The 25,131-nt window shown below is 35.4% G+C and overlaps 1 long non-coding RNA gene across 2 annotated transcripts in view; it reads right to left on the bottom strand.

Annotated features, from left to right (window-relative positions):
• Positions 1-25,131, bottom strand: part of LOC123613119 (uncharacterized) — a 58,844-nt gene that overhangs the window by 2,507 nt on the left and 31,206 nt on the right. Inside the window, exon 6 of one of the 2 annotated variants that reach the window (XR_012510225.1) lies at positions 16,838-21,134. The exons of the other annotated variant lie outside the window; for it this stretch is intronic. This is a non-coding gene — a long non-coding RNA (uncharacterized LOC123613119). Of the gene's footprint in view, positions 1-16,837; positions 21,135-25,131 lie in introns of those variants that run through there. 2 annotated transcript variants of the gene reach the window in all.

The following is a 25,131-nucleotide window of genomic DNA, read 5'->3' as shown; positions in this document are numbered from 1 at the left end:
CTGCTCCCTAAGTCAATGCTTCTCAGACTTTGATGTGCCAAAAATTACCTGAAGATTCTGATTCAATAGGTTTGGAGTGGAGCCTAAGAGTCTGACTTTCAAATAAGCTACAGGTTATGCCTATGATACTAGTCCATAGACTAGTCAAAGTAGTAAGGAACTAGTATCTATATATATAGTTCTATATATTTATATAACTATATGTGTATATATATATATATATGCACTATACATGTGATTTTGCATTCTGATTTTTTTCTCTTAATTTCTAAAAACTTTTTACTCATCATTTTACATGAGCATATTCCCTATGATATTATTCTTTAGACTCATGGTTAATAATACCTGTGTAATATTTGGTACTTGACTATGTTGTGATTTATTTGACTGTTCACGTTTTGTTTGAAATCTAAAATGCTTTCTATTTTTAGCTATCATAAATTATGCTGCCATGATCAGCCCTTTTATAAGTCTTTGCTTCTCTACATGAAAATTTGCAACCATATCAGAGCATTTCATTAGGGCTCAAGAATTCAAGGAGAGAAAGATGTAGTTAAAAAATTAAAAATATAAAAACAAATATTGATTGAGCCCGTATTATCCACATCCAAGGCACTTGGTGATAGGAATTATGAAATATTTGGAGAAGTATAGAAAGCTTTCCTTTCACTTTTGCTGTGATATGTACTTGTAAACTATGCCGTAAGTACAAAGCTCAAGAGTGACTAGAATTTCCCCATAGAAAGTACTGCAACTAGGGATCATGTTCCAAGATTTATAATGTATTTTATGAAGGGAAAAATATATAATATGTATGATAATATTGAACAGTATAGTCATTGGCTGTGTCCTATGCAATGGGAATAAAATATGCCATATATGTTAAATGAAAAGAACATACCAAATAATAATTTTGCACAAAAAATTACACTAAATGACAAATATTATTAAATTAATAAGTTTACCTCTCTGGTTTACTGCTGTATCCTCAAGCCCTGGCCCTCATTTAGGTGATTTGATCAAAATATTATGGTATTGGTATAACAACAGACATATAGACCAATGGAACAGATTAGAGAACAGAGAATTAAATCCACATATCTACAGTCAACTGATCTTTGACAAGACTGACAGGAATACACAATGGGGAAAGGATAGTCTCTTAAATAAATAGTGTTGGGAAAACTGGATATCCACATACAGAAGGATGAAATTGTATCCTTATCTCACACCACACACAAAAATCAACCCAAAATGGATTAAAGACTTAAATGTAAAACTTGAATCCACAAAATTCCAAGAAGAAAACAGGGAAAACATCCTGACATTGGTCTGGGCAATGACTTTTTTGGCTATGATAACCAAAAGCAAAACTAGACAAATGGGATTGCATCAAACTACAAGGTTTCTGCACAGCAAAGGAAACAATTAACAGAGTAAAAAAAGAGCAACATATGGAATTAGGGGAAATATTTGCAAATTATATATCTGATAAAGAGATAATACCCAAAATATATAAGGAACTCAAACAAATCAATAGCAAAACCCCAAATAACCCAATTAAAAGAAAGACCAAGAACCTGAATAGACCTTTTTCAAAAAAAAATACAAGTGGCCAATAGGTATAAGAAAAGGTGCTCAACATCACTAATCATCAGGGAAATGTAAAACAAAACCACAATGAGCTCCTCACATATGTTAGAATGGCTATTATCAAAAAGATTATAGATAAATGCCAATGAGGATATAGAGAAAAGGGAACCCTTGTACATTATTGGTGGAAAAGTAAATTGAAATAGTTATTATGGAAAATAGCATGGAGGTTTCTCAAATTAAAAATAGAACTACCATATAGTCCAGCTATCCCACTTTTGGATATATATCCAAAGGAAATGAAATTTTTATCTCAAAGAGATATATGTGCCCCCATGTTCAATGCAGCATTATTCACAATAGTAAAAAAATAGAAGTAACCTAAATGTTCATCAACAAATGAATGGATGAAGAATATGTGGTATGTATACACATGGAATATTATTCAGTCTTGAAAGAAGTCTTGCCATTTGTGACAATGTGGATGAAACTGGAAGACATCATGCTAAGAAAAATAAGCCAGACACAGAAAAACAAATACTGCATGATCTCATTTATATGTGCAATCTAAAATAGTCAAACTCATAGAAGCAGAGAGTAAAATAATGGTTACTAGGGCCTGATGGGGAGGGAGACATGAGAAGTTGGTGGTCAAGGGGCACAAAGTTTGAGTTATACGAGATGAATAATTTCTGGAATTCTAATGTACAGCAATGTGGCTAGACTAACTAAAATGAAAACAAAACAGAAACTTTAATGGGCATATGAATCACCTGTGAATCTTATTAAAATGTGGATTCTGACTCACGGGTAGGGTCTGGGATTCTGCACTTCTAACAAGCTCGCAGGTGATAAGGATGCTGTTGGTACACAGGGGACTCTCTGAGTGGAAAGATTTTGAAGTTGAAGTGTTAGTTTTCAATCTTGACTTCCCACTAAGGAAATCTTTTTTAGTATAAACTATTACTCTTAGTTTGTTGAAACTGGTACAATATTCTTTTACAATTCATGCCTTGGATCCTGGAATAGAAAGGAATTTCCAGGTGATCCTAAACCAGTAGTTTAGTGGCAAGTAATAAATCAAAGAATCTAAAGATGGAATTGCCTGTAAATGGCATTCACGAGTAAATGACTCTACCCTTATAAAGTCCCAGGTGTGGTATGAGTAAAGGTAACAAAGGGAGTGAGCAGCTGAGCTGAGGCTAGCTCTTCTAATCCCCTGGAATTATGTTTTTGTTTTTGTTTTTCCAAGTTCAGAGGCTCCTGAACCTTCTTTTTTATACCACTGGCCAAGTGATGGCACTTTGCAACTCAAACCAATCAACATGTTTGCAGATTTCTATAGTTTTGCCATTTTCCCACCTATGATAACCTAATGGCTATGTTTTAATTCTGATTCATTGAATTGTACAATGAGGAGCTCTCTAATTCTCACTTCAAAAGCTTAAAGCTCTTAGGCATTTTCTTATTTAAAGTGGTTAAAGCGGCAAATGGCTTTTTTTGATCACCAGCAGCCCAACTTCTCATCTTGAGTTTACCTACTTTAGGGGGAAGAGAGCATCTCTCCTGATATCCATTAAGCCAATCCTAGGAAAACTGATTGACCACCTAGCGTCATAATCCTTTGTGGGGAGTGGGGGTAGGAGCAGGGTGTTGGTGAATATACTGTGATTGACAGGCTGGCCTGGAATTCATGGAGGGTGATTGCCCAAGGGACCCAAGAGGAGAAGGGATAAAAGACTAGGTAAACAAAAATACAACCATCACAATGCCCTACAACCCTGAATCTTGACAGGAATAAGCCATACTAGACACATGGTTGCTGTTCTTAAGGTGTTTCAGGAAGATGTGACTAGAGGTTTAGCCAGGAAAGAAATTTTCTTCTAGAAACTTCCAAAAATGGAAGGTTAAATTATTGGGAAGTTTCTAGAGGCCATGGCTGGCCCTCAGGTCTATTCTACGTAGAGCTGTTCTACTTCTAAGTGTGAGAAGTTAACTATCCAATACTCAGCAGGTAAAAAGAACTAGGTCAATTTGACCTTATATTTCTAAGCAAGCTCATTTAGAGTTTCAAAACACAGGGATATTAAAGATGTAGGAATGTGTGGAGGTGGTAGACATCTGCTGATTTTCTTCTTAAGCAGGTTTGAGTTGGGATTCTGGCTTATGCAACCAAAAGATCCTAGTAAAGTTGGTTTTTAAAAGATCCAGATTTTCGTATCAGAAATATGGTAAATGAGATTTAAGTAGTTTAATTAAACTTTATAATAGGGATTAAAATATTTTGCACTGGAAAATCAATTCAACAGCAAATCTATGCAAAAATGTACCAACTAAATCCTATGTATTCAGAATCATAGTGTGCTGGAACTGAAAAAGGCTTTAGAGATACTATTGAACTGGTTTTTCTTTTATTTTAGATGAGAACAAGCATCTTTTCATATGTTTAATGGCTGTTTGTTTTCCTTCTTTTGTGGATTGTCTTTTTAAATTCTTTGCCATATTTCTATTGGAGAATGAATTTGTTAGCAATTTGTGTTTTTATGTGAAAAATATAAGCATATTATCTGTCATATACAGTACACACCTTTCTTTTTTCCATGTTGTTATGCTATTTTTTATATATACAAAATAGTTTTAATTTCTTGTGTATTTAAAACCAATTCATATTTCTTTTTATGGATTATATCTTTGCATTTATAATTAGCAGGACTTCCTAATTCCAAAATATAGTAAATATCCACTTATATTTTCCCATAGTTATTTTATGACTTGTTTGACCTAATTAAAAAAAATCTCTCTGTAATTCAATTATACATAAACCTTTAAAAATCTGGAGTTTAATCTATGAAGTAGGCATCTATTTTTCCCAAATGGTTAACCAAATGTCCCTGTACCATTTATTAAGTAATCCATCTCTTCTGTGTTCATTTGAAATGCCACCTTAAGTTAATATTTTCTTTGAGTTTATTTGAGGTGACAAAACTGTTACAAATATTTATTAGCAGAGAATAATGTTTTGTGTAATTAGTATTTGACTTCATAGTTCAATTTTCAAAATGGGAAATGATAGATTCCAATACTATGAACACTATTAGATTTTTGAAGTTAGAGAACTTACGGAAAAAATTTCTGATGTTGCCTTATTTTAAAATAAAAGCTAGCTATTTTCTAAGCTGCATTTGAGAACTTTACTTTTTTCTTTGCATTTTCTCCTCTGCCATTTGCAGATTTGCTAGCTGACTTAACATCTGGTATTGGGAATCCTTAAACTTAAGGAAGGAACATTGTTGGCAGAAAACTTTTCTAGGGATATTAGGATTGAGAAAAGTGGGAATTATGCATTAAAGATTTGAAAAGAATGCCTGAACTTAAGATTTAAAACTCTATCTACACAGCCCCTGTTTGAATTGAACTAGGTACCCCCCCCATAAAAGATATAGTGAAGTTCTAACCCCTAACATCTCAGAATTGTGAACTTACTTGAAAAGATGTAATTAGTTAAATTAAGATGAAGTCATACCTCACAAATAAATGGAAAGATGCCCCATGCTCATGGATTAGAAGAATTAATATTGTTAAAATGTCCATACTACCCTAAGGAATCTACAGATTCAGTGCAATCCCTATCAAAATTTCACTGACATTTTCCACAGAAATAGAACAAACAATCCTAAAATTTGTTTGGAACCATAAAGACTTTGAATAGCCAAAGGAATTATGAGAAAGAAGAACAAAGCTGAGGGCATCATGCTTCCTGATTTCAAACTATATTACAAAACTATGGTAATCAAAACAGTTTAGTATTAACATAAAAACAGACATATAGATCAGTGGAAGAGAACAGAAAGCCCAGAAATAAACCCATACATATATGGTCAGTTAGTTTAAGACAAAGGAGCTAAAAATATACAATGGGGAAAGGACAGTCTCTTCAATAAATGTTGTTAGGAAAGCTGGACAGCCACATGCAAAAGAACAAAACTGGACCCCTATCTTACACCATACAAAAAAATTAACTCAAACTGGATTAAAGACTTGAATGGAGGACCTGAAACCATGAAACTCCAAGAAGAAGACATAGATGGTTAGTTTCTTGACATAGATCTTGGCAATGATTTTTTGAATCTGACCCCAAAAGCAACAAAAGCAAAAATTTTTTTTTAAAATAGGGCCTACATCATGCTAAAAAGCTTCTGTACAGCAAAGGAAAGCATCAACAAAATAAAAAGGCAAACTATATGGGAGAAAATATTAACAAATTATAATCTGATAAGGAGATAATATCTAAAATATATATGAAAAAAACTCATACAACTCAATAGCAAAAAACAATCTGATTAAAAAATGACCAGAGGATCTGAATAGACATTTTTTCCAAAGGAGATATACAAGTAGCCAACAGCCAATATGAAAAACATGCTCAACATCATTAATCATCAGGGAAATGCAAATCAAAACCACAATGAATTATCATTTTACACCTATTAGAATGGATATTATCAGAAAGACTAGAAATGACAAGTGTTTGGTGAGGATGTGGAGAAAAGGGAACCCTTCTACACTGGGAATGTAAATTGGCACAGCCAGTATGGGCAACAGTATGGCGATTCCTGAAAACCCTAAAACTAGGACTAACATATGATCCAGCAGTAACACTTCTGGGTATTTATCCAAAGGAAATGAAAACACTAACTCAAAAAGATATACACACTCCCATGTTCATTGTAGCACTATTTGAAGTAGCTCAAGATATGAATGCAACCTAAGTATCCATCAATGGATAAATGGATAAAGAAGATGTGGTGTGTGTATATATATACACACACACACACACACACACACACACACACACACAAAGAAGTATTATTCAGCCATAAAAAAGAAGGAAATCTTGCTATTTGTGACAACATGGATGGACTTTGAGGGCATTATGCTACATGAAATAAGTCAGACAGGGAAAGCTAAATACTGTATAATCTCACTTATATGCAGAATCTAAAAAATAAACCACAAATTCATATAAGTGATATCATATAATATTTGTCATAAAGTTGTATTTTAACTTTTTTTGAATTATGTTAGCCCTTCTGGTAAAAAGTCCTCAGTGACTTTCTTTTGAATTTGAATAAAATACACACTCCTTCTCAAAGCCCTCAAGGCCCTACGAAGCTTACTTCTGTTTACTTCTCTGAGAAGCACTAATGACAAGTCTCCTTGCTCAGCACAGCTCCTATCTGGATTTTTACCCTGCTTTTTGGATACTCAGATTGCTGTTCCCTTATCTATAATGATTTCCCCCTTCCTATCTCACCATTTCTGGTCTTATCTGAAGTAGCTTTCACTTCACCTCAAGTAAGTACCAATCATTTTATTCTGTTTTATTTCTTATCACAGTTTAGAATGACTTTGTTAATTTATTACCTCTTTGCTTAGTCATGTCTTGGACCACCAGAATGAAAGCAAGATGAAGGCAGGGCCCTTGGTCCATTTTACACAATACTATATTCACAGTTCCCAATATTATCTTAGCACACAGAAGTTGGTTTACATTAGGCTGAACCATTTGGAATTGCTAATATATAACCATATTTGAACTACAACAATGGCAGTTTCAAATGGTTCAATATAATAAATATTTGCTGGCTGAATGAACTAAAATTTTAAGTTGTTTCCACCAGGAGACTAAAGACAGTTATATTTGTGGGCAGTTAGTGTTTGTTCTTCCTATGTTCACTTGATCACCTTTTGTCCTAAATTGTTTACAGAAGTACCGCTGTAGTTTTTTAAATAATTTTCCATTACAAAGATATTCTTATTTACTAAAACAGATAGCACTTGTAATTTAAAAGCAAAACTTAAAGGTAACAGCTTTTCAAAGAAATTAATTAAAAGAAATAAAATTTGGTAGGAGGCAGAAGCAAGATGGCAGAGTAGGAAGACCCTGAATTCACTTCCTCCCAAGAACACACCAAACCTACAACTACATATGAAATAATTCTTTCTGAAAACAATCCAATGACTAGCAGAATGGCTTTTCTTCAGCTAAGGATAAAAAGAAAAAAACCACACCAAGACAAGTAGGACGGGAAGAGAAATAATATAGTCAGGACTCATACCCAAATTGGGTGACCCAAAATAGGAAGGGAATATCATAACCTTGGAGGTCCTCCCTAAGGAATGAGGGTTCAAGCCCTACATCGGGCACCCCAGCCTTGGGATCCAGCATCAGGAAGACGAGACCACTTAAGTGGTTTTGAAAACCAGTGTGGCTTATGACTGGGAGAACCAGAGGGTTGTAAGAAACCAATACTGCACTCTCAGTGGGCACATGCACACTTACTCATTCCTAGTCCTAGCACAGAGGCAGCGGATTAAAAAGCACCTGTTGCTCTAGTTGGCCTGCCAAGAGCACTCAAGCACCCCTAGTCCCCACCAGATTCCAGCTTCAATCTTCCCAACCCCTGCAAAGGTGGCAGCCCTCATGTGCTGTGGGCAAAACTCCAGTGTATGCTGGGCTCCAGCTCTAGCCCCACCAGCTCTGGCCCACCACTGCCAAGGTGGCTCACCATTGCCATGCCTGGGAGAAGCCCTGGCTTGTGCTGGGCTTTAGCTCTAGTCCTCGCTCTTGGCTCCAGCCTACCTGTACCACGGTGGCAACTATGGAAAAAGCCCCAGCCCATGCTTGCTTTAGCTCCAGCCCATCCCTGCACCCTCCCACCATCAAAGCCACTGGGCACATGCAGACTGCATAGGGATGCTCTTATCCAAAAACAAGACTTCAAGACCGGGATAGGTAACTACTTCCCTAATTTCATGTAGACAGAGAAAGTCAAACAAAATGAGAAGACAGGAATATGTTCCAAACAGAAGAGCAAGATAAAACCCAGGAAAAAGCCCTAGTGAAATGGAGATAAGTAATTTACTTGATAAAGAGTTCAAGCAATGGTCATAAAAATGCTCACCAAACTTGGGAAAAGAATAGAGGAACACAGTGAGAACTTCAAAAAGGAGTTAGAAAATATAAAAAGTAAGTAATCAAAGATAAAGACTACAATAACTGATATAATAAATACACTAGAAATCAACAACACTGAGGGCAGCAACTGCTCCAGGAGCTGGAGCTGTCATATCTCCTCTTCCATTTCCCACTGCAAACAATAAAGGCTATTCCTATTGTTAAGAAAAGAAAGGAAAAGAAAGAAAGAGAGAGAGAGAAAGGAAGGAAGGAGGAAAGAAGGAAAAAAGAGAGAGAGAGAGAGAAAGAATCAACAACAGATTAGGTGATACAGAAGAATGCGTAAGTGACTTGGAAGACAGAACAGTGGAAATCACTCAATCAGTACACCAAAAAAAAAAAAAAAAATTAAGTGAGGATAACATCAAGCATACTAATATTTGCATTGTAGTTCCAGAAGGAGAAAGGGAGAGAGAGAGAAAGGGGCAATATATTTGACAAAATAATGGCTGAAAATTTCCCTAACCTGAGGAAAAACACAGATATCTAGGTACAGGAATCACAGGGAATCTCAAACAAGATGAGCCCAAAGATTCACACCAAGACATATCATAATTAAAATGGGAAAAATAAAAGAGAATTTTAAAGGCAACAAGAGAAAAACAGTCACATGTTCATAGCAGTATTATTTACAATAGCCAAGATATGGAAGCAACCTAAATGTCCATCGACAGATGAATGGATAAAGAAGATGTGTTTTATACATACATACAATGGAATATTACTCATTCATAAAGAAAAAAATCTTGCTATTTGCAAAAACATGGATGGACTTGAAGGGCATTATGCTTAGTGAAATAAGTGAGGCAGAAAAAGACAAGTACTGTATGTTTTCACTTACATGTGGAATCTAAAAAACAAACAAATGTAATAAAACAGAAACAGACTCACAGATACAGAAAACAAACTAGTAGTTGCCAGAGGGAAGATCGACAGGGTTGGGGTGGAGGAGCATGAAATAAGTGAAAAGGATTAAGAAATATAAAGTATCAGTGACAAAATAGCCAATATTTTATAATAACTGTATTATAAGTAATCTATGAAAGCATCAAATCACTATATTGTACACCCGAAACTAATATAATATTGTAAGGCAACTATACTTCAATTTTAAAAAATAGAATTTGGGGGTAGTTTTATTAAAACCTAATTTACACATAATAAAAGTCACTAATTTTAGATGCACAATTTGGTGAGTTTTGACAAATGCAAACAGTTGAGTTACTATCACCATACTCACGATCTAGAATATTTCCATTATGCTAAAAAGTTCTCTTACCCCTTGGCAGTCAGTGTCCTTGTCCTCTCCCAGCCTCAGACAACCAGTCATCTGGTTTCTATCATTATAGTTTTGCTTTTTCTAAAATCTGTTTTTTGAGAATTTCACATAAATGGATTCATATGCTTAGTCTTTTATCTGGCCTCTTTCACTTAGCATAATACTTTTGAGGTTAATCCACTGTGTTTACCAGTAGTTTATTCTTTTTATTTCTGGTTATTTGTAATTTTTATGCTTTTTTGGTGGCCAGCATCTCTTGGCCATCCTGAACTGCTCAAAAGGCAAATGGTTTTCCTTTGAGGTGTCAAGATGAGAGAGCCACTGTACGTAACAGGACCAACCGCCCGACACATGTGCCATCTGTGCTGCTCATCTGCTAGGAGACGCTGGGCGAGCTGCTTGGCCTCCCTCACCCTGTCTCCTCAGCTGTAACTAGGATGATAAAGACTACCTACCTCAGGGTTCCTGTAAGGATCACATCGATTAATGATGTGAAATATTAGCGCAGTGTCTGGCACAGAGAAAATGCCTGATAAATGGTACCTCTGCTATGTTTTTGGAGCTAGAGAAGAACCTGCCTATCCAACATGCCCCTAGCTTTCCTTTTTTTTTTTCTACTCAGCCTTTTATTCAACTCAGATTCTCAACCCCTAAATGACAAAGCCTTGGAAAGGAGAAAGAAAACTTGGACTGAGGCTTCTTTGAGAATTAAATCTTGAATTTCCCTCATTCTAATTAAGTTGACTTGCAAGGCTTCTTAAAATTTTTTTTTCACTTCCTTGTAAGTGATTATGAACTCCCTTACTCGAATCTAATTGCTGATCTACATATAGTGCTCTGGGAGTAATTAATTTAATCGCCCCTATCACTTGGCCTTTAGGTATCAAGTTTAATGTCAAGACATTCCTTTGAACAGAACAGTGAGCTGAACAGAGTGAACTGGTTTCATCATAGTGTACTGCAGTTAGATGCAAAGCTACAGAAAGCAGGATGCTTCAAAAGGTGATTCAATTGTTGGGTGCCTTCTCTCAGTACTTACTGCTTATTCAGCTCTCCTCAGACTTTTCTGGCTGAGCAGTTGATGACGTTTGAGAAAATCTCATGTTTCTTATTTCAGTGATGCCAATTACATCTTGCTGTGCTCTCCATCTCGATGACCATTCTCCCTTTGCCTCTTAGGTGGCTTCTTTTCCCCTTTCCTACCTTAAACTGCAGGTGATCTCCAAGGTTCAAGTCAATCAAAACCAATGCTTGCTTCTGGGAAAATGATTCCTAAATCTAACCTTGAACTCTCCCTGTGTTCCAGGCCCCCACAAGATTTCCCCCTATTCACTACTATTTGGTGAATAACCCACCCAAAATTTTAATTCCAATGTCCCAAACTTGTCTCATCATCTTCCCTTACTTGCCAGCTCCCCAGCCTGTTCCTGCTTTGGCTATAGCACCCTCCTTCTGATCTCTGAGGTGAGAAACAATGAAGGCCTATTTGGCACCCTTATTTCCATTCAAGGAACCAGACTGTTAACAGGTTTGCCGTGCATTGTTTTGGACTCTGTCTTGAGTCCATCTCCCTTTTCTATTCTCACCGTCAGCATCATCATGATGGCTAATACTTCCTGTGCATCTTTCATCCAGACATGATGCTGGGTGCACCACCTCACTTAATCTATACAGCCACCATATGAGCAACCTAGTATTATCCTGTTTCACAAATGGTCCAGTTCTATGTGCTATTGTACAAGTTCTTTCTCTTTATAAAAATGTCCTCGCTCCACATTCTTATAGAATCTTACTCTTCCTTCAAAGTACTCAGCGAGCCCTACATTGCTTCTTGAAGCCTCCTCCAGCTTCATCATTTCACCCTGGTCTCTCTTTTCACTAAATATCTATTACACTGTGTATCAGGGCTCCAAAGTTAGAACAGAATTGTTCTTTGTCTGTCATATATATTAAAATGATTAAAAGTTTATTTCTCTTCCATTATGGGAAGAATACATGCTTATAATAGTAAATTTAAAAGTAGAAAAAATTATCATCTAGACTGTTTTCCATTTAGTTTTTTTTTGCATAGCTTTTTGTCTGCTTGTTTTTCTCTTGTGTTTGTAACTTACTATTATAAAATATACATGTCCATGTTCATCATCAGCATTTGAAATTACTGAATAATATACTATCAAGTGAACTTATTTATTTTCTGTATGTTTGGATTAAAGGAGGTAGAGTATATGAAGTGAAATGAGTTATCTGACACAGAATAGGCAATAAAAAGATTATCACACAGTGTATCAATTGATTTGTGTCTTACTGAAAGTTCCAAAAGAAAAGAAAGTCTGTCCTTTTTATACTTCAAGTTACTTAGCACAGTACTGTGCTCATACAAAGTGCTCAATCATTTGGGGGAAAATAACTGTTTTTTCTCTCATTATGAAATAAAGTACGCTCACTGTAAAAAAGCTAGAAAATAAAGAGGAGCATACTGAAGAAAAGAATACTCGCATATAATCCCAGTCCTCAGAAATTAAGCACTTTACTGTTGGTGCATCTTCTTTGAATCTAGATTGTTTTCCATTCTCTACATGCACACAGATACACATACACAAAGCTGAACACATATATGAAACAAATTTCAGACACTCAAATTTTCCCCCCAACATTATGAAATCTTGTACTATAGCTCCCTCCACAGTGAAAAATACCTTTATCTTTTTTTTAAAAAGGGTAATATTTGCAATAGAATCAGGCCCTCCAATGTAATAAACTTAGTAAATATTCTCAACATGAAAAAATAAAATTTGTCCTAGCAAACGGAGACCCAGATGAAAATTTACTCACAATCATTTTCAACAAATTTATCCTAGGACTAGACGGTCAGCAAGTTTAAGGCTGAGGAGCAGGTTGGGGATATCAGCTCTTAAAATTTTAGTGTTTTAAAGCAAACGATTTCTAGGCTCCAAGTGAAGTGAAATAATCTCTAGGGGCATGTCCACTATAGGTAAATTCCATACTAGGTGCAGCTTTAGGGCTAGAAAGGGAGAGTGAGAGCATGAGGAAAAACCAGGTAAAAACAGTCTTTTACCTAACACTAAATACAACGAGTGACACTCTTATCTGCTTTCTGTAAAACAGACAATTGCCATTAATAACTGATATAGTTTTGCATTTTATCATTATTTTCTTTTCATATAGATGTTGAAAAATTCACAGATAAAAGCCACATTCATTTCCTAATACTTAACAGTAACTAGTTAGAGAAGCCTTATATCTTCTCATATTTTTATCTTGCTCTGGTCTTATGATTTCCTAAAATAGATATATTATTGGAAGTGAGAGTTCACGTGCAAATGTCACACTTTTCTTGATTCAGTTAATTATGTTTCTGCCTTTCCTTAGGATGGATTAATTTTCCTATTCTGCTAATCCTATTCTGCTAATAGATAGCAAATACCATTAATGTTTTTATGCTAGAAAAAGATGCCTTTGACATTTAAAAAAAATTGGGAAGCTATTTCAGATAAGCCACCATGTGTCTAATAATTAATTTATTCATATGAAATGTTCAATAACCAGAAAAGGCTGATTTAAATAAAACCATATCACAATTAAGTTACTTTTTGGTTATGAACATTGATTTCTTCTAAGAAATAAAGTGCCTGTCTACATGAAGAAAAACTAAAATAATGGTAAACAAATACTGTTTTGGTCTAGCCAAGTAAGCAACATCTTTGGTTTTACAGATGTTAACTTGTCTTTAACTCTATTCAAGTGCTTATAATGAAAATTTGCAGCTGGAATAAAAGCTTTGTTTCTGAGTTTCATAAATATTTTCCAGCTCCTTTGTCCTAAATTCCCTGCCTGATAATCAGCCTTTTCAAGGAAAAAAGGACATAATGAGTGATAAATCTATACTGAAACATTCCTTTAATATGAAAAGTTCACACATCATCCACTTCTAGTAAACCTGGAGGCATTTCCAGTAAACCTGGAAACTGGAGAAAACCGTAGGCATTAAAACCTTTTAATATGGAAATCAATGGTTATGTATTTAGGATGTTGTTTTCTTTAATATTCTTTTTTATGTTCTTTTCCATTATAGTTTATTATAGGATACTGAATATAGTTCCCTGTGCTATACAGTAGGACACTGTTGTTTATCTATTTTATATATAGTAGTTTGTATCTGCTAATCCCAAACTTCTAATTTATCCCTCCCCACAATCTCTTTCCCCTTTGGTAACCATAAATTTGTTTTCTATGTCTGTGAGTCTGTTTCTGTTTTGTAAATAAGTTCACTTGTGTCATATTTTAGATTCCACATTTAAGTGATATAATATGGTATTTGTCTTTCTCTTTCTGACTTACTTCACTTAATATGATAATCTCTAGGTCTATCCATGTTTTGCAAATGGTGTTACTTCATTCTTTTTATGGCTGAATAATATTCCATTGTATATGTATACACACATATATATATACACACTACATCTTCTTTATCCATTCATCTGTCAATGGACATTTAGGTTGTTTCTATGTCTTGGCTATTGTAAATAGTGCTGCTGTGAACATTGGGGTGCATGCATCTTTTTGAATTAGAGTTTTCTCCAGATACATGCCCAGGAGTGGGATTGCTGGATCATATGGCAACTCTGTTTTTAGTTTTTTAAGGAATATCCATACTGTTCTCTATAGTGGCTGCACCAATGCAACAATTTTATATTCCCACCAACAGTGTAGGAAGGTTAGGATGTTATATTTTATAAAGACTTTCTTTCATATCACAATGTCCTTTTTATTTTATTTTTTCTGATTTCCCACAACTGAGCTAAACACTTATGGGATTATTTCACATCTATCTTCCCTTTTAGACCATAAGCCTTGTAAGAGCAGGGACTGACTTTATTCCCAGAGCTTATCACATAGTCTGCACTAAATAAATATATATTTCCAGCCTGCACTACTATTTGGAGTAAGCAGTTTCTTAAATTTACTGCTTTCATTTTATTTACTCAAATACTTTTTCAAACTCTAGGCATGCTCCTTCATATTCTAGGATTTGCTGAGCAGAATATGTCTCTTTGTCTATACCTTTCAAGGCTGTCTAGATTTAGACCACACTCAGATCTTTACATTTTACATCAGAGAGTCCCAATGTAAAGACTGCCCCCAAAAGCAATTTCTTGCTGCTCTCATCAGTATGCTTCTCAGAATGCTTGGGGATATGATGAAATAAAGATGGTGATAATTATCTCCTAATTGTATTTGCTCATGCTGTTCCCACCCCTTAAGTAACTTTCTACCCGCTGGAATGAAAAAGTGGTGGTATTGAGAGGGTACAGAGCTTGGTGAAATGCTGGTTTGGAGTTCCTTCTCCAAACCTCTGGGACATAATCTTTTTTCTTTCACCTCTCCTTCAGAATCTTCTTCCATAAAAGATCCTTTTAAGTGCAGAAGGAAAACTATTCTGAGTGTGAAAATTATCTTCCCACAGTTGTCTCAGGGTGGAAACCCTCATTAAACTCTTACTGTGGGCATCTATCTGGCTCTCAGTGCTGTTAATTCCCTGAAGCTCCGTGCTATTAACTCCTGTGCTTGTCACTTAATAGATACACCCGTAAGTAACAAAGATCCCCAAACTTTAAGACTTCCCATATTCCTTTTTCTCCAATCTTCCCTTCTTTCCATTGTTGTTAGCCTCCTAGCCTCAAGGGTCCAGCCCAGAATCCCCAACATTCCATATTCCATACCTACAAATGTAGCTCAGATAATTACAAACATCATCTCATTTTCACTTTAGTTTGATGAATATTAATACCTATCCAGATATTTTATAGGTATGACTCTCAGTTTTAGATTGTCTGATCCATTCTTATTTATACATTTAATCTAACACTAGAGCTATTTCTTCCAGGTCCTTTGAGGTAAAAAGCACTAGATCCCAAGTCTTCTACTTGGTTCCACAATTAAATGATTCTAGAGCTAGCTTCCTTATTCCAGATTGAGTAACTTCTTTGTCCTGGATATTTGTCATATTGAAAGCAAGGTACTTCCTTCGTAACTGTCCTCATCTTCTGTTTAACACATTTCCTGTATTTTTAAGCCATGGTATCTCTAAAACAATTCATATTTCTTTTCATTATTTCAATTTCATATTCCTTATTCATTATTTCAGCATCTTTTTCCAGAGTTATCCTCCACAGCCTATAATCCTCCTTCCTGATGTCTTTAAATTCCTCTAGGAGGCCTCAGATACCAAGTACACATCTCCCTTTGTCATTTCTCATTACCGAATTTAAAATGACAAAATATTTTATTTTTCACACTACAGTTCTTTTATTCTTTTAAGAGGAGGCATTGTCAGGTGATCCTAGGACCCAGAACTGTTCAGAGTGTTCCTAGTAAGGGTGTATAACAAATAGATTAAGACATTGTTCCGCATATCCTTCCTGACAATGCTGGTCCAATTAAAAAAGTACTGGTCTTATTTAAAAAACAAAACTAAATCTAAATAATGATACAAGAGTAATACATATTCTAGATTATTTAGATTAAGATAGTTAATCTCACCACCCAGAGAGAATTTATCTTTTTCCATTCAATCTTTTTTCTATGCCCATACATTTAATCCTATCTATTAAAATGTGATCAGTAATAAATAAAGAACTGAAATAATCAAATATTTCTACAAAACTTATGGATAAAAATAGTAATCAGGAACTATTTTTAATATTTAGTTGTTTCTTCTGGTGTGTCTTTTCCTCATATTTAAATAGGTGTTTTGTTATCCCTAGCCGGTCGGCAAAAATTAATTTTAATCTATAAAGTTACTTAAATACTCTCCATCTTTAACAATGGTAAAATATATCATAATTTTAGTGATTAAACAAAACTAAAAAATAATAAAATTAAAATATTTATCTTAGATGTTGGAAATTGAGACAAAGCATATTTGTTGTTCAGTTGAATGAATATCAAGAGTTGGTTGAAAAATTTTATAGCTATCTGGTGCTTTCACCAGATTTTTCCTGAATGGTAGCACTAGATATTAGGTTTATTTCATTCTAGAATTCCTTTTGCTCAACAGAGGTATATTATTAGCACTAGTTAAGTACTGGCTGATATATTGGTTACTGAAATGTTCGGTGATATCTTGAATACTGAAATTTATTTAATTTCCAAGGTAGGAATACTCAGTTGGAAGAGACCCCTATTTGTGAATGGCTCTTTACACTTTAATTTTCTTCTCATTCACTGGGTTGCTGCTCTGGAGAACAATCTTGCTGTGCAAGCAGATAGCACCACCTGCTGTCTAGTACCCAGGGCCCATGCTGAGGGATTTTTTTTGTCTCTTTCTCTCAGGGTCATCATGGCCTTCAAGTGCTGGAGTCCTTTTACCTCACTGCTGCGAACCAGTTTATTTGACCAGACAATCATCCATACAGTCTTCTTAACCCTTTTCTTAAACCTCTCTCCAAGGCTTGCCTAATTACTTCAGTTAGACCTCATCCTTTCCCTTTTTTTCTTAATTACCACGTGTCTGCTTTGCTTCTTCTAATCTCCTCTCCTATTTTCTAAGAGATTGATCATTTTTTCTCCTTTTTTCCTCTAATACTGGCTTAGAAGTTACATATTTCCTTTCTACTCTTTCATTAGTTGCCATTAAATATTTTTAATTCAATGTTTTATTTTGTCACCATTCCACTTTTTTTATTCACTCAAGATTTATCAAGCAACTGCTATCAGACATTATTCCAGGTTTCGAAGATGTAAGAGTAAACTAAAAAACACAAAGTTGCTGTTCTTACAAAAATAACAAAAATAGAGAGAACTTAAAAGCATCCACACATGAAAGGGTATCTTTAAAGTATGACAATTTGATTGAAAACAAATCAGCAGTTACAATGGAAGCCAGAAAATGCTGTGAAAATGTATTAAAAAATATATATTCAAAAGTCAATCTAGAATTGTATATCTCCCCAAATTTTTTGAGAATGAAGACAAAACATGCAAATCATTAGATGAAAACAAACTGATTCTTCCATTAATAGATTCTAAATAAAAGCACTTAAAATATATTTCTAGAAGAAGACAAATTATCCCTGAAGGGAGGTCAGAAAAGCATACAAGAAAGGTGAACAAAGTAGATTCCATAAAATACCAATTGTGGTGGCCATATTATTATTTGTGTCTGGATATCATCTTACCCATCCTGAAAATAATACATATGAATATACACACAAATTTGACACAACACTGTAAAATGACTATAACACAATTTAAAAATGTTAAAAAAAAATACATACATCAATATTATGTATATTACTATTATGTTACATGTTATTTTTATATATGTATAAATTATTATTAGAGGAAAATAATATTTTCCTCTAAAAACTTAACCTGAATATAGAACATAGAATTTATATGAAGAGAAAATAAAGCCCCATTTTCTTTTAAAAATAATTATGAATAATGGCTTTTTCTAGGCTCTACTATTTTAATCAACTGCATTTTTTAAAAACATTTTTTATTGAGTTATAGTCATTTTACAATGTTGTGTCAAATTCCAGTGTAGAGCACAGTTTTTCAGTTATACATGAACATACATATATTTATTGTCATATTTTTTTCCTCTGTGAGCTACCACAAGATCTTGTATATATTTCCCTGTGCTATACAGTATAATGTTTATCTATTCTACATATGCCTGTCAGTATCTACAAATTTTGAACTCCCAGTCTATCCCTTCCCACCCCACTCCCCCTTGGCAACCACAAGTTTGTATTCTATGTCTATGAGTCTGTTTCTGTTTTGTATTTATGTTCTTTTTTTTTTTTTTTTTTCAGATTCCACATATGAGCGATCTCATATGGTATTTTTCTTTCTCTTTCTGGCTTACTTCACTTAGAATGACATTCTCCAGGAACATCCATGTTGCTGCAAATGGCGTTATGTTGTTGTTTTTTATGGCTGAATTGTATTCCATTGTATAAATATACTACATCTTCTTTATCCAGTCATCTGTTGATGGACATTTAGGCTGTTTCCATGTCTTGGCTATTGTAAATAGTGCTGCTATGAACATTGGGGTACAGGTGTCTTTTTGAAGTAGGCTTCCTTCTGGATATATGCCCAGGAGTGGGATTCCTGGGTCATATGGTAAGTCTATTCCTAGTCTTTTGAGGAATCTCCATACTGTTTTCCACAGTGGATGCACCAAACTGCATTCCCACCAGCAGTGTAGGAGGGTTCCCTTTTCTCCACAGCCTCTCCAGCATTTGTCATTTGTGGATTTTTGAATGATGGCCATTCTGACTGGTGTGAGGTGATACCTCATTGTAGTTTTGATTTACATTTCTCTGATAATTAGTGATACTGAGCATTTTTTCATGTGCCTATTGATCATTTGTATTTCTTCCTTGGAGAATTGCTTGTTTAGGTCTTCTGCCCATTTTTGGGTTGGGTTGTTTGTTTTTTTTTCTCATTAAGTCATATGAGCTGCTTATATATTCTGGAGATCAAGCCTTTGTCGGTTTCATTTGCAAAAATTTTCTCCCATTCCGTAGGTTGTCATTTTGTTTTACTTATGGTTTCCTTTGCTGGGCAGAAGCTTGTAAGTTTAATTAGATCCATTTTTGTTTTCACATATAGTTTTTCCTTTTTTAAATGGTAAAATATACATAACAAAAAACTTACAGATTTAACCATTTTAAAGTGTATAATTCAGTAGCATTAAGTACATTCACAATGTTGAGCAACTGTCACCAATATCCATTGCTAGAACTTTTTCATCATCCCAAATTGAAAGTCTGTATCCATTAAATAATAATCCCCCATTCCTCCTTCCCTACAGCCCCTGGTAACCTTTATTCTTCTATTCTCTATCTCTGTGAATTTACCAATTCTAGGTAAATCATATAAGTGTAATCATAAAATCTTTGGCATTTTGTGTCTGGCTTATTTCACTTACAATGTTTTCAAGCTTCATCCATGTATCAGAATTTCATTCCTTTCTAAGGCTAAATAATATCCCATTGTATGTATATATACCATGTCTTGTTTATCCATTTTCTGTTGATGAACATTTGGGTTGTTTCTATCTTTTGGTTATTATGAATATTTCTGTTTGAATCTCTCTTTCAGTTCTCTTGGGTTAATCCCTATAAGTGTAATTGTTGGATCATATCATACTTCTATGTTTTTGAGGAACCACTAAACTTTTCCACAGTAACCTCCACATTTTACATTCCCATTAACAATGCACAATGGTTTCAATTTCTCCACATCCTCACTAACATTGGTTATTTTTTTTCTTAATGATAGCCATCCTAATGGATGTGAAGTGATTAGATTTTGTTTTATCAAAAATTTTTAAAGCACAGTTTAAAATGTCAAATACTGTCTTATGGTTTATTAGGAAAAACATCAGTCATATCCCCTCTCCCTTCCTTTGAGGCAATAATTTTTATTTCTTTTACTGGTCATGTTGGCATTTATCTCCACTCTTTAAAGAACATGCCTTTACTTTTATTTCTTGACTTGCAGGTTTTGGTATCATCATATAATATGACTGCTATGGAATATGATTGCTTTCATCACACATGCACCTTCTTTCCTTTTTCACACCCCTCATAACATGGTCATTGCAAATTATCTTTTGATTATATCAATCAATGTAATGTTTATATTAATATGACTATGGAAAAAATACTTACAACTGAGCCATGTAGGAAACTGTGATTAATTTTTCTTTCCTGAATAGCTTTTTACTTGCCCTGGAGGTAATTTTCTTGTTTTGTCATTTGTTTAGTTTTCCATGTACTTATTGCTAATTTAATCCCCAGTTTTTTGGAGTTTTGTTTTTTTTTAACCAGTTCTCTAAATCTTAAGATATTTAGATGCACTGATTCCATCTCCCTGATGAAACATCTTTCAGATTCTTCTCACAGGCTTTCATTCAGTCATTATGCCTGATATATGGCTGTCATCTTGGGACTTTCCTTTGACTATCATTCTGGGCTTACTTTCCTTACTGTCCTAGATGTATCTCCTGTCCTGTCCACTTCCTTGGTTTAATTTCTTATTTTAATGATGATGGTAAGAATCACTGTAAAATGCTTCGTCTGGACAGGTTAGTTAGGGGAACTCTGATGTCACTGCTTTTAGTTTTTTTCCTCCTGATCTGATCAGATAAGTGTCTTCCAATCTTCAGTATGAAGAATGAAACGGTAAGCTTCTGGTATTATGGACCTGGGGAGAACAAGATGGTTGGGTAGAGACGGCTCCAACGTGCATACATTCCCTTAATCTCACTGTTTTCTATAAGGTTCCCCAACTTCAACTTTCCTTCGGAGTCCCCAGACAGAAACCTGTTTTACTCTCTCGTGAGAATATACCTACAATGAAAGAGGAGTGGTACTGAAGTTTTTCATGGTAAAAAGGCATCTGGTGATCTAACCGTTTCTTAAATAAACTTTCAATGAATTTTCCTTATTTCAGTCTCTTTTTTTCACCTAATTTCCAGAAGAATTGGATGCTGCCAATTCCTGAGACTCTGAGGATTTTTAGTATAAAACAAGTTGCTTCTTGACTTTCCTACTTCTGCCAAAGTAATTCAATTGTGGGGAGGACTGCAAGTCCTTTACAACTCATCCATCATCTTTCAAGTTTCCAAATGTTGTTCTTTTTGTTTCTTCTCCCATTTCCCCTATCTTGTGGGCCTTAAAAATTCATTGTCATTTTAATTGGATTTGGCAAGAACAAAATTTGATGCATGTGTTTAGTTTATCCTCTATATCTGGAAGCGCCATTAAATTTCTAACAAGTATAACTTGACATAATGATGTCTAAATTTAATCAATGTGTTTACCCTTCACCTCTAAAAATACATGGCCTTTAGAAACCTTTAGTACTGATCACCCCATATTCCTTGTTAATATTTATTGCTTTAATTTCACCTTTTGGTGATACTTTCACCCCCAAATTAGCCATCATTACTCCTGTTATTGTTGTTTATAAAAGTGCTTATTTAGTAACTTATTTGTTTACAGATTTTTTTGCTCACCTTTTCTTCCTGTATCTGACCTCTCCTTCTGGGTTCAGTGTTCTTCTTACTGAAATACACCTTTGTCTAAGACACTGTTGATGCCCTGCTCAAAACCCCTTCACTGAACTGGTGAGTGGATCCCATAGGTGCTGTGTATTGTGTTGGCTACTAGTAGTTAACATTCCTCTCCTGAGGATTGCCTTCAAGCCAACAATTCCAGAAAATACCTGGAAGTTTGCACCCTTTCTTCAGGGATCACTTGCAGCCAATGACTGACTAATACGTGAGCAAAATCCTCCAGAATTATGGTGCCACTGATCCTCCAGAATTCCCTATAGGATCAGTCTAAAGCTAGACTTCAGCTGAGCTCACATCTTTGCCAGTTTCCCTTCCAGTTCTCACTCCCCTCCTTCAGGTTCCTTCTGAGAGCATTCCCTCAGTAAGTCACTTGGACACAAATGTAGGTCTCAGAGCCTGCTTCAAGGGCCCAGCCCAAGGTAGTTGATTCTAGTAGTCCTAAATTTGATCTTAAGGATGAAATTCTGGAGTCTGCTCTTTCACCAGCTAGTTCAGTGAGGGCTTTCTCACTGGAGATAGTCTGTGGCATGCTGCTGCAGTGCAATACCTAACACTGTCACTTATGGTGACCGAGACAGGATATAGGTAGAAGGGGTTGCATTAACTTGTGTGATGTATTTGAGAGTACAGGAGACAGTAACTTGAAAGACTGTGAAACTGGCAGACTATTGCTAAGCATCACTGCTGTACTGAGCAATGTAGATGACAGGAAGAGAACTATTAAGCACCAGTTGAAATCCAAATATGAGTCAAAGAGCCTTGTTGGCAACTTTTAAAGAGACCCTCATCACTGGCAACCAGAAGGCAGACTGAGCTGAAGACCAGGCATAAGCCTCAATTAAGAGTGGCAGAACTTCAGAGAAGATGAATTCTCAGCCTCAGCAAGTCCCTTTGACAGTCAGGGCCCTCAAAAGAAAGGAACGTTGGGATACAGATACTGTAACCAAATAGGGTAGGGGGTCCCCATGAAAGAGAACCAGGCATGGCTTTCTTGACATAAGAGAAGCCATTTTTGGCCTAAGCCATTTTGTAATCTAAGCCTGGCCACAAAGCTTGTCCTTGAACAGGTTTTAGTAGTTATTAATCTTAAGGGAACAAAAGAATGCAGAAACAAAGGACTGTTCTCAGCCAAGAGAAGAAACAATAGTAGTTAGTATCTGCAAGTCTCAAACTCCTAATCTATCCCTTCTCACCCCATTTCCCCTCTGGTAACCGTAAATTTGTTCTCTATGTCTGTGAGTATGTTTCTACTTTGTAAATAAGTTTTTTTAGATTCCACATATAAGTGATGTCATATGGTATTTTTCTTTCTCTTTCTGGCTTCATTTAGAATGACAAACTCCAGGTCCATCCATGTTGCTGCAAATGGCATTATTTTACTCTTTTTATGGCTAAGTAGTATTCCATCGTATGTATATACCACAACTTTACCCTTTCATCCATTAGTGGACAATTAGGTTGTTTCCATGTCTTGGCTATTGTAAACAGTGCTGCTGTGAACATTGGGGTGATTGTGTCTTTTCGAATTATAGTTTTCTCCAGATATATGCCCAGGAGTAGGATTGCTGGACCATACAGTAAGTCTATTTTTAGTTTTTTAAAGAACCTCCATACTGTCCTCCAAAGTGGCTGCACCAATTTACAATCCCACCAACAGTGTAGGAGGATCCCCTTTTCTCTATACCCTCTCCAGCATTTATTATTTGTAGACTTCTTAATAATGGCCATTCTGATTGGCTTGAGTGATACCTCATTGTGGTTCTGATTTGCATTTCTCTAATAATTAACAATGTTGAGCATAGTTTCATGAGCCTGTTAGCCATCTGGATTGCCATCTTTGGAGAAATGTCTCTTTAGGTCTTCTGCCTGTTTTTTGATTGGGTTGCTTGTTTTTTTTATATTAAGTTGTATGAGCTGTTTGTATATTTTGAAAATTAGTCCCTAGTCAATCACATCATTTACAAATATTTTCTCCCATTCTGTAGGTTGTCTTTTCGTTTTGTTGATGATATCCTTAGCTGTGCAAAAGCTTTTAAGTTTAATTAGGTCACATTTGTTTATTTTTGCTTTTATTTCCATTACTGTAGGAGCTGGTTTGAAAAAAAATGCTGTGATTTATGTCAAAGAGTGTTCTGCCTATGTTCTCCTCTAGTTTTATAGCATCTGGTCTTACATTTAGGTCTTTAATCCATTTTAAGTTTATTTTTGTATATGGTGTCAAAGAATGTTCTTTTTAAAAAGAGAGAGAGAGAGAAGAAACAATAGCAAAGATAATACATCAGTTGTTAAAGACTCCCAGTTTCAGTGGTTTATCTGAATGGATTAGCCTGAAGCACTCAACCACCAGATCAACTGGAACCTAAGGGATGATGATGATGATGATCTTTTCTGACTCTCGTGACTTCAATCAACTAAAGCTTGCACTCTGTCGATTGTCCAAGCCCTTTCATGAATATGCATGTACCCTTAGCTTAAAACTTCCCCAATTTTGTTGTTGGAGAGACATTGCTTTGGGAAAGATCCCTGGTATTCTTTTCACTTGCTGCAAGTACTAATAAATCCTTCCTCATCCTGTTCTTTGGCTTGGTTGTGTCTTTTGGCTCAATGGCCACCAAGAGGTGAATCCAGTTTTTCAGGTAACTTGAGGACCTTGATCACCCAGTTCCTCTGAACACCCTGGACCTGCAGAGGTAGCCCACTCTCTTTTTGGGAGGTAGAAGAACTTCTCTCTGCTTGAAAACTGTATAAAGCTTCAAATGAGTCAAGTATCTCACAAAATAATGCTGGCCAGGCTCAGTATTCGCCTTATTTCTCTCCTGTCCATCAGCTAATTCTGGGATCAATTGATAGTATGACCCAACTGGGGAAGTACAGGGTCTACTAAGGGAAGAGAAAAATATATGGCAAAGGACCTCCTGGATCTGGCTGACATCTACCAGTAGGAACCCAGAGAATAAGCCTGGAAGTGGACCGTATGGTGGTAGCACTGTCCAGCAACACGAGATTTAGCACCATGACAAAGACCCTGGAATTACTCTTGGAAGCTTGGCTTTCCTACTATTTCTGTGACTTTAGTCATATTTTAATCTCACCTTCCTCATCTGTAAAATAGAGAACTTGAGC

This window comes from Camelus bactrianus, chromosome 11 (assembly GCF_048773025.1).
Source record: "Camelus bactrianus isolate YW-2024 breed Bactrian camel chromosome 11, ASM4877302v1, whole genome shotgun sequence".
NCBI lineage: Eukaryota > Metazoa > Chordata > Mammalia > Artiodactyla > Camelidae > Camelus > Camelus bactrianus.
This window is presented reverse-complemented; position numbering and strand designations above follow the sequence as displayed.